This window comes from Buteo buteo, chromosome 8 (genome assembly GCF_964188355.1).
Source record: "Buteo buteo chromosome 8, bButBut1.hap1.1, whole genome shotgun sequence".
In the NCBI taxonomy this organism is placed as follows: domain Eukaryota; kingdom Metazoa; phylum Chordata; class Aves; order Accipitriformes; family Accipitridae; genus Buteo; species Buteo buteo.
Genome location: NC_134178.1, coordinates 9,691,101 through 9,709,635, shown reverse-complemented (window position 1 = coordinate 9,709,635; position 18,535 = coordinate 9,691,101). Strand labels below are relative to the sequence as shown.

Genomic DNA, 18,535 nt, shown 5'->3' with positions numbered 1-18,535 from the left:
TGAATAGCAGCAGCATCCTATTTCCTACTTCAGGCAACCATCTCTTTGCCCAAAGAAAATAGGCATTGGTTAAACAAAGCAACACCTTTCTTGTAGAGTATTGGCTGTTTCTGCTGTCCCCCTTGCATATGACCAAAGAGTCCAGCAGAGACAGTATTTTAACCAGAAGCTTGATGTGAGCCATTCTGGGGTTTGAAGATTTCAGTATTTCAGATTTTTCTTTTTGTTGTTTGTAGGAAAAAAAGTAGTTAATAGCTGATTAGCTGGTTGCTTCTCCTGCAAGACCTGACCCACAGGGACAAGCACTCCTAATATCTACTTGAGATTATTAAGTAATTTCTAGCCTCACTAAAAATTGGACACATTTCTGTGGAATTTACTTGCAGGTTTTTTGAGACATTTTGAGAAAATCCATGGGAGTATGGCTGATTTCTCCCAATACACACAGGAATCTATGTTAAATTAGCTAACAAAGCTGCTTGGATTAGAAAACAAATTAATCCACCCAGTCTTTTATAAAATGCCCACAAGAAACAGAAAAATAAAAGCTTTTCTACATTTTACTTCTGTGAAGAGAGAATGAAACATTCTTGTCTCCGGAGATCTTCCAGTTCCCACTCCCATCCTTCGAGTTTTATCTTCCCTCCCCAGATTCAGATTCTGAGGAGCAAAATTAACTGTTTTTATGAGAAGAGGTGATAATGGCAAGAGAGGATACTGTCAATCAAGGACCAAGTCCCTGGCCACATGAACATCCAGGACAAAATGCTCAGCGCAACCAGACAGGCTGTCCAGAGGCTGCTGGGGAGGAGTGCCCTGCATGAGGTTCCCCTGCGGCGTTGATGCTTCCAGCAGAGCAGGCATCTGAAGGTCGATAATCGATGGCAATCTAATCAATACAACGATGGGGCGTGGGGGGTGTCTATTCTGTTGTTCGTCTCAGACAAAAATAGAAGCTTAAAAGCAGTTGTTTCTCTCCAGTGACTTGGACCTCTTGCTCACACGAAAGTATCTGCATTTAGCAAAATGAATCCCACCCTTTCTTAAGGCTGCTTGCATTTCGTGAGTTGCTCAGGAGGGAACTCTCTTTCCTTTCTCTCGCACCGTAACTGCCCAAGAGGAGGTTGGGTGCTCAAATTTCATTTTTCAAGAGCAGTCCTCCCGAGGATGAGTGCTGGGGGCAGTGATTGCCGGGGCGAAAGGAGGAAGGAGCTGCTTGTGTTCAAGTTGAGAGGTTCTAGCGAAGTCCAACAGAGACACAGAGGCTTAAGAAATTCCCCTCAGGGGAAATGCTAGGCTGTATTTTGTCTGCAAAAAAGACCACAGCTGTACATCATGGATGTGCCCAACAATGGAATCTAACCAGCAAAGTTCATCCACATCTGCTATCTTTTAAGAAAGGGGCAAAAGTATATTTGATGCGGCGTTCAGCTATTTGCACTTTGGAAATCCAGCTCCCAGGGAGTTATTCTCTCATTCTGTTTTATTAGTTTTCACTGTCTCCCAAGATCTGTGCAGTTAGGCTCCATGGTAACTCAGGAACTTGCTTAGTCACCTTACATATTGATGTATACAAGGAAAGCACGGTACTAATACACTGTTTGAGCATCTCTAAGATATATTTAAAATATCTAAGACGTGTGGTAGAGTAGGATTTATAGAGGATACAGAATAGTGCTGCCTTGCCTTAAGGTCGTAGTGATTGTTTCTTGGGAAATCCTGCCAAGTCACTCCTGGCTTTGCAACAACTAAAGTCATGCTAAACTTTTGTCCACACTGTTAAGCAACATTTGTTCTCCCTGCCCTCCAGAGATTACAATTAAAAAAATACAAGGTGATTAAAAAGGGGAAGAAAAAAACAGAGGAAAAAGGACTTGCCCTACAGTAACTAGCTGTGTCTAGGCTTACAAGCTGGGTGCTGCTGTCATAGCCCAGGATATGAGCCCTGTAGTCCTCATTCTTTGCTTGTCTGCAGCACACCATGACTCTGTTCAGCCTGCCAGGCTTTTTTTTACAAATCATAGAAATGCATGAGGGGTTGGTGCATGTCTGTGTTTTGCTCTGACGTGTATCCATAGTCAGAAGGACTTCAGGCAACAGGAAACTTAGAAAAGCTGTAACAACTCTCACGCAGACCTGAAGTCAGATCCCTGGTTCCCACACTTTCCAGCCACCAGCTGGCTAGCCCCGTACATCACATAAACTGATCAGTTACTTTGAATGTGTGTTGATTTTTATAATATATGGGGTCCAGACAATAAAATGTTTAGTACAAGCTGGAGTTCTGGAAGTGCTGTGGGGATTCATTAGTTAATGCCACAAGGACCTGGCGTGGAACATCTAAGTTCTGCTCCTTCTCACTCTTGTTAGCTTTGAATATCCTTTGGATTACTTTTTTAAATACCTCAGAGAAGATGACAAGAAAAGTGGAAAAGACTGCCAGAAAAAAAAAAAATGTTTTTCCCACATGTTTTGGGAGAGGAATAAAGCTGCATATTACCCTTCTAATATTTGCATTGAGCAGGCAAATTTTCAAAGAGCAGGAGAGGGATCAGCTTCTGCTATTTCAGCTGCAGCCAGTGACCTGCGTGGTGCTAGGAGAAGATGAGATACTTGTCCAAACACAATGGCAAGAAGGTAAAAACCTGTAACAACATGTTCTGAGATCCTCTGGCCTGCTCACTTTTTCAAATGACAGTTCTACTTTGAAAAGCCCACCTTTGAAAATTGCTAATGAGTAACCAGTGATGACAAAACTCAGTACCTGTTGGGCCAGTGAGCTTTTCAGCTACTGCCATTTGGATTTTAATGACCTTCTGATGTGTATCAATGCAAAGCAACTCATACCACAAGGGATCTGCTTTAACTGTTGCCGTTTAACTTACAGGATAAGCCATTACAGAAATACATCTCTTCAAGACAGCTGGCAAAACAGATGAGGTGAAGTACCTAATGTCAAAACAGAGAGAATAAACACTGAAGAGCTTCTCAGGCCTGTGGAGGCATTTTCATTGAATGTACCTACATCTGCCTTGGAGCACAAAACCTCTTCCAGTAGTGCTAAAGGGTCAGCAATGTGTCAGGGGGCAAAAAAAAGACCATTGTGGCTGGCTACACTATTGAACATGTCAGATTAAATGCAGGATCCTGACTCCCTCCACTAGCAAAGGTCAAGCAAGCACAGGCATCAGTCACTGGCTTCAAATCTGGAGGTGAAGGTCTTTGCTTGGTAGTTCCACAGAGTTCCCAGCTAGTCTTCGTCATCCTCCTGCTCTGGCAGTCTTTCCATCTGAAAGACGCTGCTGTACAACATCAGGGTTACTTTAGGTGAGTTTCAGTTGGTGGTATGCAACTTTCTGTGTGGTCTATGTTAATCTGTAATCCTATCAGCTAATTTCCAAAGTTGAAACAAAGCCAAATGCAGAAAAAGTGAAAATGGTTGTCTTCTATCCATGTTTTAAAGTCTGTATGGACCTCTAAGATGAAGCTCCTTATTGTTATTGCTATTACTATTGTTATTATATTTTTCATTTTGAAGTGCCAAAATATAAGACAAGAACTAGTTCAAAATTAGTTCAATTAAAAGGAGGGAAATTGACCCAAGTATATATGATATATAATTATACAACATGTATAACTATACTTACTACTACAGAAAATAAATCTACATGGTCAGGATCCAGATCCAGCCTATGTAGATAAAACTGATGAAAGAAAAGGTATTTTACTTCTGGAGACATCTGTTGTCTGCTACTAAGTAGGGAATTAATTTCTAATTAGATAGATCTTACATAAAATGTTTGGCATTATTTGAAGCATCTTGCATTCTGCATCTTGTTTTAGCTACCTGACTCATCAATATTTTGCTTTTGTAGCCAAGGAGAGCCATACTATGCTAAGGCAAAAATAAACAGTCATCTGATCTGTAAGTAAATAATAATACAGTAACAGTAGTGACCCATTATTTAAGGTTCCAGAACAATTTTTGCTTTAAAGCTCATTTCATTAGAAAGCTTCAGCACATTTTTCTCTACACTGCTCCTTGGTTAGTTCCCAATCAGAGGAAAATAGTTGGAAGTTGCAGGTTTTAAGAGGAACTGCTTTTTCAGAACACAAAATCAGCAATTTGTAACCTTTCATACTGAAAGTTTTGCCCATTCATTGTCCAAAATAGACAAAATTGAACAGAAGTTTCCTCACTGGCCAAGCTGACAATGAAGACATGGAATATTTTTTGCCAAGAGCCCTGGGGAGGATTTGTTACTAAAGTGATCTCTGCACTCAGTATAACCCCATGAGAAGTTTAGGGAAAGGGTACGAATACATCACCTGTCCTATTTCTAGTTCTATCATACTTTGATGGCTGGAGATACATTATATATGTCTGGGGACTTATATTAATCAAATTTACATAAAAGTCCCCTATCTCTGCCCTTGTACCTATCTAATGCAAGGTGAAGACCTCAGCCTCTAAAGATCATGCTGAAACCCACCTCTAGCCTATCTCCTTTTATGAATATTCTTGGCAGATGTTGGCAATGAATATACTCAAACAGTCGTTTAAATTCTGCTGCTTTCTCAGGAAGGGAATTTGTTATAAATTATATTTGGTAGCCTCTACTAATTCATTCATTCTCCTTCAAATGCCAGCTGTAGCCTGATCCCATATGTGTGTTCATGTAAAAAACTTTCCCTTTAAGCATTTAGAGTCCAAGACTCAGCAGTAAAAATACTTGAATTGTTGATTTTATTTTCTAAAGAAAATTACGTTGAAAACTGCACATTCCTATGCAATGTTTCCATCTTGATTAAATTTCCACTGGAAAAAAAATCCATTTTCTGCTCTCTATTTATGGAAGCATCAGTCCATCTTCCTGAGGTTTCTTCGCAGTTCAGATGAGGGCAGTCTGCACTTTGCACCAATCAGCTGTTTACTGCCTTAAAAAAAATTGGGCTTCTATATAACGAGTCACGGGCATGGGAGATTCAAAGCTCAGTTCCTGGGTCCCAACTAAGAGAGCACTTAAATTATGCTTAACTTAATTGTTAAAGTATATTTAAATGCTTCTCTGGGTTGGAGTTGTTTTCAGTTTATACCACAACTTAACATTTAATGGACAGTAAGTTTCAGTGCAAGTACCATCATGCAAAAAGCAAATGCACATACTCTGGAGTGACATTTCATGTGACAGCTAGTTAGGAACTTCAGCTGATGGATGGTGAGCACGTACGGACACGGGGGTAAAACTAAGGATGTTGTAGACTTTGCACTGCCTGCTTCCTGGATTTTTAGCACTCGTTTCACCTTTATTAAACAGCCCCATTGTTTTGAAGAACAATAAATTCTTGCAATTAAATCTGCTTTACAGTTATCTTGTTTGGGAAGTTCTTTATGGATCACAGTCTTTTCTGAAATTACACTGTGCAAATATTATTACTTGTGAGATTAAATTATGCGTAGTGAGTAAACCAAATATATGTGCAATAAATAGACGACCTTCACTGAGCAACTTATTTCTGCATACATTTGGACATATCCATTAATCTGGCGTTCTGCTGGCACTGAACCATAATTTCACTACCTCAATAGCACAGTGAGGAGCAAACAAGAACATAGTCCCTGGGTTTTAGTGCAGATTGTACAGAGTAGCATTTTACTACAAGGCCACAGTATCAGATCGTGGTCCTGGAAAAGACTGGAAGGTCCTACTCTTGAAATTAATGACTGACTGCCAATGCTGAGATTTTCTTTACAATGACTTTTTCAGAGTTTGTTTCTCCTGTTTCAAGTGGAATATTAAGGAGATAGTATTTCCGCCAGTATTGGCTCAAAAGATTATGAACATTTCCTTCAAGTTTCTACCTCTGTATTTTATCCTGTACTCATTCCACCTACCTTGAGATACCTAACTGAGATGTCTTCTTCAGAAACCTCACCACCCAAGGTATATCATCTGCCATTCAAAACTCATTGTAGTCACCAGCTCTCCTCTCTGGTCACAGAGAAGTGTTTTTCAGCGTAAGACCTGCAGACCCAGAGGCAGATATGAATTAGTACTTGACAGGGTTTTGAAAGGTAACCAAGAAAAACAATTCTGTAGTCTGTGGGATGAAATTCACTGTAGAAGGATTCCACCTTACGCTAGCAAGTTGAAAGGAACTGTAAATCAAAAAAGACCGAGGAAGACTTTTCCACTCTTAGCCACTTCCATGGCTAAACCTAAGCGTTTGGTCCTGGCTTTGTTGTGCAATTAGCCAATTCTGAACACTCTGAGGAGCACAAGACTTCAGCAGTCCTTGGGCATCTTTGTAAAGCTGTCCACATTTTTAAGCAGACTATGAAATATCTTCTAAGCAAACTCCTCACCACAGTTCATTACATCCAATTGTTCAGAAATATCCATGTGGTTATCATCTCATAAGCACAGTATAACAGGTAGTAAAAATCATGAAAACTTACATTTTGCCTCTGCTGAATTCCTAAAATTACCTAATTGCAAAGCTAGTCACAAAATGAAGAGGGAGAAAGTTGAGGAAAACTACAATAAACTCCAAAGTCAGCATTGACAGAGACAAGGTTGCAGGTGTCAGATTAGATAATGTTCCTTGTGATTGCATACCACAATGAGGCTTCATTAAAAATACAAACAAATTTAAGCCTGAGGTTATGAAATTGACCTTAATTTGTCTTCCTAATGATATCTAAAAATTTCAAAAGATGTTGGCAGAGAAAGAAGCTAAAGACAATGCTGTAAAGAAGTTCTATTTTTTGTACAACATAATCAAAATTGAAATAAGCCTTAGGTTGAAAATTAGAAATATGATCTGACTTCTAATTAATTGGGTAAAGTTAGGTAATTAGGTAAAAATTAATTCATGTTACCTTGAGCTTGAAAGAAAAAAATATGTAAGTGGAAAAAAGCAATTTACCTGCTGTGCTCAGCTGAATTCCTGTTGCTTATGTGTTCAGAGGTACCTATGTTTTTTTACATGACCCATGTCATTAAAGGGAAATCTATACTTCTAAGTAAAAGATAACCAAGGATCCAGTGTAATCACTGGCCTTCTGATCATTCATGCTAGTTAACTCTTAGGTCATTGCCTTGCAAGCTCTGTTTTGGACTGTTTCAATCAGATAATTCCAACACAGATCTGCTACTAAGGGACGAGCTCTAAGCATTATAAATTCAGGCTATTCCATATAACTCAGCTGTAGTGCCCCCTTAGTTTTCTTTTACTGAGCCATACAGACATAGCCTGGGTAACTTGCTTTTACGGTCTCAACCTTGCTGCCCTGCCCTCAGGTTTTTTAGTATAGCACCCACATACACTACACCTCTGCTATAGTTATTTTTTAAGGACACATCAAAGGGTTTTCTTTAAAAAGTGATCAGAACTTAAGCGTGAAGGCTTTGCTAATACAGTCGCACCAGTAAATATCATACAGCATAAGAATGCTGTTACACTCTTAGCATGGGTATGAATTTTGAAGGTACGGTTAATTTTGCTTGGGAAAGTAGAATCACAGGAAAGCTTAAAGTGGTTTTGTCTTGTTTTGTTTTGCTTTGTTTTAATCAAGCTACAATAGCAAAATTCAGGGTTTGCAGCATAAATGGTGGGGTTTCTTCAGCTCATTTCCATCAGTTGCACCATGCCACCCTTTTGCCAATGTGGTTCTGAGAGCTAAAACTTTTCTCTCTGACACCTAGGAAGCCTGCTTCTGTCTTAGGCAAATTCCACACATCTGAATACAAAGATCATCCTAGTATAGTTTTAGATATGAGCCTTCATTATTAAACATTACCAAGGTATTTTATCTCTGTCTGACAAACAAAGAATATTGGAAAAGATAAACTGGAGTATCTGAGCTGCAGAAGGGCCTAAAAGGTTCATTAGATAAAAAAATCAACAGGAATTTGACTCCTAACCCCAAAAGATAATAGCAAATTGCTTGTGCTGGCATTTCAGCTGGATTTTTTTTTCCAGATTTCTCTATAGGTTAAGAAAAAAAGACTTGGGAACAGGGACTCCTAAAACAAACTGAATAAAGATTTATGTCTATTTGCAGAAATATTAGTTCTCAGTGGGTATGTCTGCATTCAATATTTTCTATATTATTACATGGTTTCACTGTTGCCAGAGACTGTTCAGCTACTCTAAATATTTTTTTGCTTAAGGATATATTTTATTTCTGTTGGCGGGAAAATCTGAGCCTTGTAACTTTCTGGGCTACAAATTCATAAGTGACAGTCAGACATGAACAGAATTTCTCTCTTCAGCACGCTCGATAAACAGAAACATGGAAACAATATCTTAAGTGTAAGCAGGGAATACTGATGTTAAAGTGTTGTTTCAAAAACTGCCAGGAAGAAACAATGGAATTCATAGGTATCCAACAAAGAAAAATGAGAAAAAAGAATGAATAAATCTATTTTCAGCCAGCAAACATGACACACATTAAAAGGCCAGCAAAACCAAGCTCATGAAATAGGATTCCTCTAGATGGAACTCTTGAATTTTAAAGATGACAGTCGTGTAACAAAAGCATCGAAACTTAGGAAATTATTCTCTTCCTCCACTGATTATTTCTCCTACTGAAACACCTCCTTAGAGGAAAATGGGCTTATCTCACCTACTCACCCCATGGCGTGATGAGACACAGCTCTTCTGTGCAGAAGACTTGAATTTAAAGGACTTGAATAATGTGGTAAAATAAATAAAATGATGACTACGATAGAGGTTTTGACAGGTGCAGAGAGCTATCTCTCTGTGTAGTTCCTTTTAGAGTAGGATTAAAGCTGCTAATCAAGGATTTTAGGTTTGACTCAGCTCTTGCCATTGAACTCCCTACTAACACTTGCAAACCTGCCTAGACTAGAAACAGGATTATTTTTATTTTTTTTAATAATCTTTTAATTATTCTGTAAGTGAAACCATTATATAAAAATACATGGGAAGTTAATGGGCAACAGAAAAATCAAATCCACTTAAATAGAACAGAATCTTTGTAAAATATTATGAAGTACTGACTCAACCATAGAAGAATATGACATAGCAATTTTGTCAACAGCATCAGAACAGTTCTGCAATAATCTTTAAAGACAAGTCTGATACCTTTTAAAATTAATCACTAAAAATATATTGGAGAAAAAGAAAAGAAGTATATATCTACAGACCTAAGTGGTATCCTTCAGCTTCAGAAAAACACAAAGACGCCAGCAGTAACACCTAGCCACCACAAATATATTCAATGAGAACAGAAAAGCAGATGAGGCAGAAGTGCTAAAATGACAAAGAGTTTTGCAGGATAATACATCTCAACCGAAGCACTTGCAAGGTAAAATATAATAATACGAGGCAGCTGCTCCTAAAGCCTCTGCACTTGCTCTGAGGAACCAGGGATCAGCTGGATGTCAGGGCCCCCGAACCCCCCATCAACGCTGCAACGAAAGGAACTGCCATAACCAAGATCTCTGCGCTTCAGCACAGCACGCGGTATGGAAATAATAGAGACACATCAGAAATACAATGTGATAACAGGTAGCGAATGTTGACTTCTGCCGGTGACTGTGCAGTTTTTATTCTTTGCATTTTTAGCTTCGCGTCTTGACTACTGAAAACCACTTTTCTTGGGGCTATCTTTGAAACATATAGAGAAATCTTGTCTGGCAGAAAACATAATGTGCCTGACCTACTGTGGTACACATAAGCGTGCGCTGTACTCTCTCATAGCTATCTGTTTGCTTCTGGCTGTTATTAGAGGTACCAGTTACCCTCCCAAACTCCCACTGCATATGTAACACATTTATCTTCAGAAGTTCGTTTTTCTCATTGAATCTCTCACAGCAGCAGCAATGCTTTGCTTCCCTGTTTCTGGGAAGTCCTGGGACTACATCAGGAGATGCCAGTATCCCGATATCCTCCGCGGTCCCGGAGCTGCCTTTCCCCTCGCACCGCTCCAAAGAAGATCCCAGCTTCTGCAGTCAGCGAAATATACAGCTCAGATGTAACTCAAAAATTAAAAATACATGTGCAAAATCATTTAAAAGACACCCCTACACAACACATGCAGCGATACCGCCCCAGCCCAGAGACAGCCCAAAACGTGGTCCCTGAGAGGAGTAAATTGCCACGTGTAGGATTATCGCCCCAGTGCCTAACAAAAAAAAAAACTGCACGCAGGAGAAAATGACGCAGCAGACCCAAAATATATTAGCTGATCTATTTCTACTTCTGACATGAACGGTAGGGAGGACCAAAGCCGCCTGTGTCTCTCTGAGGTGCAACAGAGGCTTCTGTTACTGCTGCCCGAGGAGAAGGTCCCTGCCCACAGGTCCCATCCTGTGCCCTGGCACCGCAACTGGTCCCAGCTCTGGTACAAGCTGAGCCAGGGTGTGGGGTGGGCCCTGGATGGCCCTGGTCCGGCCCTGGGTGCTTAGCGGGTGCTCCTGAGCCCACGGGTGCCAAGCCAACAAGTACCGTGCGAAGTCTGCAATCGCCGGCTACCCCGCCGCGCAGCAGCGGATGACGGGGTGGTAGTTTTTCAGAAGACATTTTGTAATTGCAACTGTGTGTTTCATATACAGCAGCCAGATGCTTGGGAGGAGGGAGGGGGAAGAGCTATAAATCTATAAATAAGTAATGGAGTGTTGGGCTATGAAACTCATAGATTACCATAGGAGAAATTCTCTCAGCGGCTGCATTAACGCCAGGACAGCTTTCAGCTGTTTATCACTTTGAAACGGCTCCTGCCTCTCGCCACAAAGGCTGTGCGGGGCTTGCCTGGCCTCCTGTGTGCTTTTCTCTTGTTCACCTCTGGCCATAAAGAATTAATTCATTACTGACATCGTACAATCAGTATCTCGGGCTCCACTAATGCCCACTTAAATAATATGACTCTGCCTCATGTAATACTAACCTCTCTGGTGTCAGAGTGCGGCTGGGTCCTCGCTGCCTGTCTGAGAAGTTTGGTGGGAACAAGAGGTGCAATCGGCCGCCTATTTCTGCTCTCACACTGTGAGCCCACGCTTGACACCAGAGACCCCAAGGTCACGGCAATATCCCACGCACTTGAGACAGGTCTGGGAGAGGATCTATTGGTCTCGGAGAATGCCATGAGCCACTCCAGGTTGTCAAGCAAGGACCGATTCAGACCTGCAGAAGCCCTTCCACGTAGAGGTGCTGGTACCACATGTCCTGGAGAGCTGCCGCCACGACCTGCAGCCACTCAGCAGAGCCACGTCCGAAGTGGTGGCCATCTTCCCAAAGTTGCCTCCCCCGCGGCCCCCTCTGCCCCCCACCGCCCAGGGCACCGCTGAGATTGCTGGCATCCCTGGGGCAGCTGCTCGCCGCGGTGGGTAGCTCCAAGCCTGTTTCCAACCCCTCTCTTGCAGGGACAATGCATGTTTCACCTTGCCCAGCTGCCCAGCTCGACACAAGACCTTCCCCCAGGTTCCCCCACCGAGGGCAGACCCCAAGTGCAGCACAGCGTACGGGGTCTTGCACAGCCCACGGAGGTACCTCGCTGTCCAGCACCTCGATCCTACGGCTCCTCTCCATCTACATTTACCCTGTCCCTTATCCGTTTTATAGTGCTTCTCCAAGTGATTATCATCTTCCATCATGGAAATATCATACGCTTTGTAGTTAGTCACTTTATTCCTCTGCCAAGGATGCTCTCAAGCTCCTGTCACTAGAAGCACCCTGTGTTCTCTTCATGCCATAGATCTTTAAATGCAGTAGTTATACATTACTTAGGCTGCACATATTTCTTCCTAAAATAACACAGGCATCTCTATAGACCTTCACTAGGCCTTTGATGCACTCCAGGCATCTTGCTTTTCAGTCTATTATTCAGTAGCACAACTTCAATAATTGGGTCTTAGTACTTTCTAAGTCTTCACAATTTTTTTGACTCCTAACAGGGTGAGTGGTCAGGTGTGATACAGAGCTCAGAGGAAGCTGGAAGAAAAGAGAATAGATGAGTATGCTAGGAATTAAGCTAGTTCTTGTTTGCCTCTGTAGTGGGGTGTAAGGCCTACAGAGGAGAAAATCATAGATAGTACCATTCTGAAAAGAAGTGAAGAAGGTGAATGAATGGAAAATAATGTAAAAGTCAAAGCCCACAAAAAGTGTGGAGCTCCTGAAGCAGCCTTTCATTCCCCTCAAAACAGTAGGTAAAATCCCTGGGGGTTCCTGTCTCAAGCAGACCAGCAGGGAAGTCCACAGCTGTGGCCCGGGTGAGACAAATCCTCTTCCAGCTGCTTCACTGGGTACTGCCTGATCTCAGACAGAAGCATCCTGGAAGGTTGCATGAGGTGCCCAGACATGAGTCCTTCAGACATCTGTGGTGTCCAGGTGGAGCACTCCCCATTTTCCACCACGATCCTGAAATCCCAGTTGCCCACAGCACGTGGGTGTTATACTTTGCATCTAGCCTGTTCTATGGAGCGAGTTAATTCTCTAGATGGGGAAGTTTGAGTACAGATGAGAGGCTGGAGCTGGTGGGGACTGACCCCTCAGAGTACATGCATGCCAAATGGGATGCCTTTTGCCTGCTCCGGTTCTGCAGGAGTACCCCAGCAAGGCCCTCATCTTGCTGCAGTCCCCCAAACCCACGCGCTGTGCCCCCAGGTACTGCGGCTTTACACAAAAGTGTGGTAACAGCAGGCTGCAAACCAACCTTCTCACTTGCTTCTGGATTTTCTGCCTATACATGGCACATCCACAGTGTTTGAGATCAACATCTGGAGGAGACAGGGACCTACTTCTCTGTGGGTACCACATTTATAGGCAGGGATTTGTGGGTGGGAAACACTGTTCTGAAAAAATACAGGTATCCTGGACTTGTGGTATGTGCTTTGCTACGGCCCAGGAGTACCTTCCCCTCGGGCAATAGAGCCCTGGCATATCAGGGAGGAATATATCTTGTGATGCAACTGTTGTCACCATTTTGAAATACCCTTCCACTGCTACCAGAGCACAGGTGGCTTGGAGTTAAATGTTTATTAATCAAAGAGAAGAAAATCAATACATATCTTTTTAATGCAGTCATCATTTGAAGTGTTATAACCTAAAGAGACAAATCAAAACACTGAAGAGGAAAAACACAGAATATCTATTTAAAAAGACCCAGGGTCTGAAATAGGATGTACTGATTGTAAACATATTCCATCATTTAGCTGCTCCACTGTCTACAAGGAAGCAGCCATGGGATATGCTCCTTACGTAGTAAACTCCAGGGAAACATTTCTGCAGTATCGAGGCGTGCAGGCTAGCAGTAAGGCCAGCTGGCCAGACCTGCCCTGCAATCACCTCTTGCGTGATCCCACTGAAATTAGTAGGGTTGAACAGGCTTACAAATCAGGAGAGCAGGATGCCTACTTCTAGCTGTCAAAGTTCCAAACTAAATCTGATGATCACAGCCAGAAATGTGTAAGAGTTTGGCTAAAACGTTACAGAGAAGACTAGAGATGGTGTTGCAGATGTTCACGCTGGTTACTCCAGAAGCCCAGAGCATTTCTGTTTAGGTAGACCATTTTTCCCCAGGTTTAAACCATTGGAACTGCAAGCAGAGTTTGGAACAAGGGATCCAGCTTTGCCCGTGACTGGCAGATAACTGAAGTCAGGAAGTTTTTTTGCTGAAGTCAGATTGATTGGGTAAGGGGAGCTGGGTGAGGCCATAGGATGGCTCTTTGAGCAAAGTGTGACGTACAGTAACACCTGAAGTGGAAAATGCTCCATACTAAAAAAAAATAAGACAGAATGACTCTAGAAGCAGACTCTTGTTTTATTAGGTGTAAATCAGATGTGATATTAAATCCATATGGTAAAGGTTAGCATGTAAGAAGTATTGCATACTGATCACAGCACTTTAGAATTGGCCCCTTTTTCATTAGCATTTTATTGGCTTCACAACAGGCAGCAACACTGATACAGAATGGCTAAGAATTAACTGCAACAGTAAATGATAATACAAGTTTTAAAAAGATAATAATGCCTTCCTTACACTTGTGATGATAACAAACAGCAGAGATCCCTAATAGCAGCACCAAACAAGGAAAAATTAACATGGAAGAAAGAAACTAGGCAGATCTACCAATAAAATCATAAAGCTGATAGTAAAATTATCCAGCAGCAGGGAAAAAAGCAAAATCAATAGCAAAAAACATATTAATTAGTACCTTCTCCATTCCGTTGCATCTATGTCAGACTCCGGTGCTTGGAAAAGCAGGAAAGCTTGTGGCATCAGGGCTCCAGTCTCTGAAACTCATCTTTCTATGACTGAGCAATTGTCCCCAAAGGCCACTAAATTAAATAGAGGGAGACAGAGACGGTAACATTTTTTTCCCAAGGACGTAAGAGGATTGTAAGATTAGACATCTCCCTGGCACTGCTCTTGATGGAACTGTAACACACTTGCTTCCCCCTTATCTCCACATACTAATGTCCCAAACTCTGCAAAATACCCCCCCAATGGGCGAACCGGACCTGGCGGTGACCCTGCACACCGACGGGAGGGGGCTGGGGTAGGCAGGAGGTGGGCTTCGGACCCCCCTCAGCCCCTTCGAGGTCAGCGCTTCCCGTGGTAGGGATCAGCGGTCAGTCCCCAGTTCTGGGAATTACCCCACTGCTCCATCCCTGGGCTCACGCGGGGATCTCTACGGATTCGGGGAGAGCACGGCGACGGTTGGCATTCGGCAGATGGCCGAGCTGAGGATTCACACTGCAGCGTAACGGTGAACTCTATTTTGTTCTTTGCGCCTCTGCCAGCAATTCCAGGCAGACTTTTTTCTTTTTACCTCTTGCCTGCTGCTGAACACTGCTGTTTTCATAAAACTGCCTGTTACAGCCCAAGCTCTTTCCCGAGCCGAAATGGCTAGGTCAGACCCCATTGCTGCACATGTAAAGCTTGGAGAAAGTCTCCATTTACACTGCTTTCTACTCATCAGCACTGATTTTCACCTGCTGTTTTACTACATGGTCATTCAGTGTCGCGAAATCCTTCTGCAGCTCTCCAGACAGCTTTCATTTGCGCTGCCCGCGGTAACTTAGTGCCATCAGCCAGAGATGAAGTTATTTTGGCAAGTTATCTGAAATGTCTTCTCCCCACAAAAAAATCATTCTGTCAAATAAACAATCCTTCTTCTGTGAGCACACCACTCCAATTAATGGAGGTTAATTGTCTATAACAAACAACCATTCAATGTATTCATTACACTAATGACATTTCCTTTTTAGAGGATTTATTAGTTCAAAAATACAGTTTTGTTCACTTGGCTTTTAACTGCAGCAAGGAAACATGCTTGAATTTGGGGAAGTCTTTCATTCCAAGAGAAACTAACGAACTGCTTTTTAAAGAAAGTGGATATTTATCCACTACTTGACACTTAGATCTCCCTGAGCAAAAGATCAAAAGAACTGCTTTCAAATACATGCATTTACTAGGTGCTTAGTAATATAAATATGTGTGATACTGCAGTTGCACCCACTTGTTACATTGACCATAAAGATTTTTTAAAGCATAACTGACCCTAAGAAAGCAATCTGCCTTCCCATGTCACCAGCAGGTTGCCACCATAGAGTTAAAATTACCTAGTTTTAACAGCAATGTGCTGGAAAGCCAGTGGTAAGTAACAGGTAAGATACTTTCAATTCTCTTATTTTAAAGTTTTCACAGTTAAAATAATTTGGCTGATTAAACATTGTCCATTAAAATTAAAAGGCAGATATCACCAGAGGCAATGACACTGGGCTGGGTTTGGCACTGCTGCTGCCAGACAGCTACATCTTGTTAATTTACTGTTAGGCTGTGTATTGCTGTTCTGCTCTCCATTCATACCCATGTTTTCAGTGTAACTATACCCCAAATAAGAATCTAGTGTTTTAATGATTAATAAAGGGATGTTCAAACTATTCCGTAAGAAAAAAAAATAAATATTTTGGTACACAGATATGAGCAATCCCTTAAAGAAGGAAAGAAAATACATTGACTGTGATCTTTGTGGCATATTTCTAAGCCCATCTACAGCACTTTCACGTCCTGTGAGTATTTGTGCATCTCTCGTTTTGCTTGCACAAATGTTTGTGCTGATCCCTCTTCACTGACGTGTGCAACATACTCAGCTGCTATCATAAACAAGGCTCCATCAGGACAGGTGTTCTGCAAAGATCTATAAAGACATTTTATACCAAGAAATTTGAAACTAAGAAATTTTAAAAGTGACCACAGTGGTACCAACTTTAAGTCTTATGCACATGGTTTTGTGGTATTTACCTGCCACTCATTTAGATCGCATTTGCCCTCACATCTGGGTCAAACTCCACCTTGAAGGTAAGGTTCTCCGCTGAGGTTGTCCACGTGCATGTGGACATGTAGTCATCACTAAGATCTGTAAAAGCTACATGATGTCTTATGTGGGAAGTGCTCTGAAGTACTTACAGCAATTGCGATATGGTGATAAAAGAAGGCATTTATAGCATGGTGAATATGAAGAGAGAGGAATGGGGGAGATAATGAGAAGCCCTACCAGAAGGACAGATTAAAAGCCTCAGGTACTCCACCATGCCAACAAGCCAACTCATTCTGTGTCACTTCCACAGGGCCAGTTTCACTTACCTTTTCCAAATAATACGTGGTCAGCTTTCAATAAGGGCTTGGCTGTGGGGACTGAAAAATAGCACGGGCCACAGGGCAAAAAATGGTGCATGAATGTTTATAAGAGCATCTACTTAAAAGTAAAATCTCACTTTCATTGTATGTGTAGGTTCATTTCTCACTTTAGCTGTGTGTGAAGAAAAGGTCATTAAGAGCACAGGCGTGAGCTATGAAAATATTTGACTGCAACTAATAAGATGCTAAACTGAATAAGATGTGATGGGAAACACATCTCTTGGCATGGATTCCACCACTGCTCCACTTGGACTGAAGAAAGCAAATACCAGCTTCAACTCAATTGTTTTACTCCTGCAAAAACCGCTGTGGCCTTATTCATCCTATTGAATTTGCTGTCTCTTCATGTCTTACATATAGCTCCTCTTCCATGAATGGAGAGAAGAGCCAGATGCCCCCTGTCAATCAAATGATACCATGGTATTTTTACCAAAGATAAGTTGCAATATACTGTTCCAGGCCATTTTGATGCAGAATTAGCTTTAAATATAATCCACTTCTCTCTGCAACCCCTCCCTAATGTCTCCCAACTAGTCACATCCACAGCCAGCAAAACAAATATGAAACATTACTGCATCAGAACTCATATTAACAGATTACATCCTCAGGGACTGTTGCCACTCTGGGTAGTTTCTCAAAGCCAGCATTTCCAAACCAAAATTTTATACTGTGCCTTGGATATGCGATACTTTCTGGGTGAATGAGGTTAGGAACATTTTATTAATGCCAATTAAACAGCAAGAGTAGAAAAGGCATAAGATGTTCCAAAAATGAAACATTTAGTAAGAGTAAATAAAAAGAAAAAAGTGCAAAAAAAAAAGAATCCTCAATCTATCTCACTTGATTAGGTGATACTTCTTTAATCAGCAAATTGCAATCTTGTTTCAGACTGAAGATTGTTGCTATGAAGAGTGTAAGAACAAACTAAATCATCTAGCACTTATTTAAAATGCTGCAACACCAGCAGGCTTATTGTAATATAATAGAGTAGTAGAGCAATTACACTGTGAGATTAATATTTATAGAACATAATCAGGTTTTCCTTATTTAAAATATTATTCAATAATTTGTGCTCCTTAAAAGCATCTTCAAAGTCAATGTGGGGTTTGAAATAAGTCTTTACGGAAAGGTATTGAAACCCTGGCAGGAACCTGGAACGATGTTCACTGCCCCTCGGAGATCACCTGTGGTGTGGTCCCTGCAAGTCTTGCGCTTCGGGAGCGAGCATCTCCCTCCCTGATCTGAAGGAATGAACGCAAGGGAGATTAGAGGATGGGTTATAAAATGGCATGAAGTCGGTACTGTGAAAGCGATTTGCAACATTGCCTGGGACAATGGCCATTCTGTAGCAAGAAACACAAGAAACCAACAGAGATCAGAGACAGAATCTCACCAGGAGGAGGGAGAGGAGGGTATTTTTCCACAAGCAATCGAAAATACTGTGATACTGACATACCAGCAAGCCATGTAAAGCCAAAGCCTCAGAAAATTAAGTGTGAACCTCCAGGATGGCCAGCCAGTGACACGAGGACACAGACCTCCAGGTTTCTTTCTTCCAGGACCGTACCCTGTCTCGAGTAGGAGCTGTCGATCACCCCGTGCTCATACTGCACAAAGCCCAAGCACGATCAGTCTGGGAAAAGGTCTCTGTGGGTTATTGCAACACAAATTGTGTGCAGTAATGACTACTATTGCTGGAATATAGTTAAAACTAGCATCGGAGCACTTAAACTATTTACTTCAAATGTGAGAAAGATATATGCCGTGATTTCCTCACCTGAGTCGGAGCAACAACAGTGCCCAGATTAGAGAAAGAGAGATGGAGGTAACAAATCCCTTACACCCACAGCACAGGGGATCAAT

The 18,535-nt window shown here is 41.8% G+C and overlaps 1 long non-coding RNA gene across 1 annotated transcript in view; it reads right to left on the bottom strand.

Moving 5' to 3' along the window:
• Nucleotides 1-18,535, bottom strand: part of LOC142033580 (uncharacterized) — a 59,616-nt gene that overhangs the window by 9,552 nt on the left and 31,529 nt on the right. Inside the window, exon 2 of the long non-coding RNA XR_012651254.1 lies at nucleotides 5,897-6,026. This is a non-coding gene — a long non-coding RNA (uncharacterized LOC142033580). The remainder of the gene's footprint in view (nucleotides 1-5,896; nucleotides 6,027-18,535) is intronic.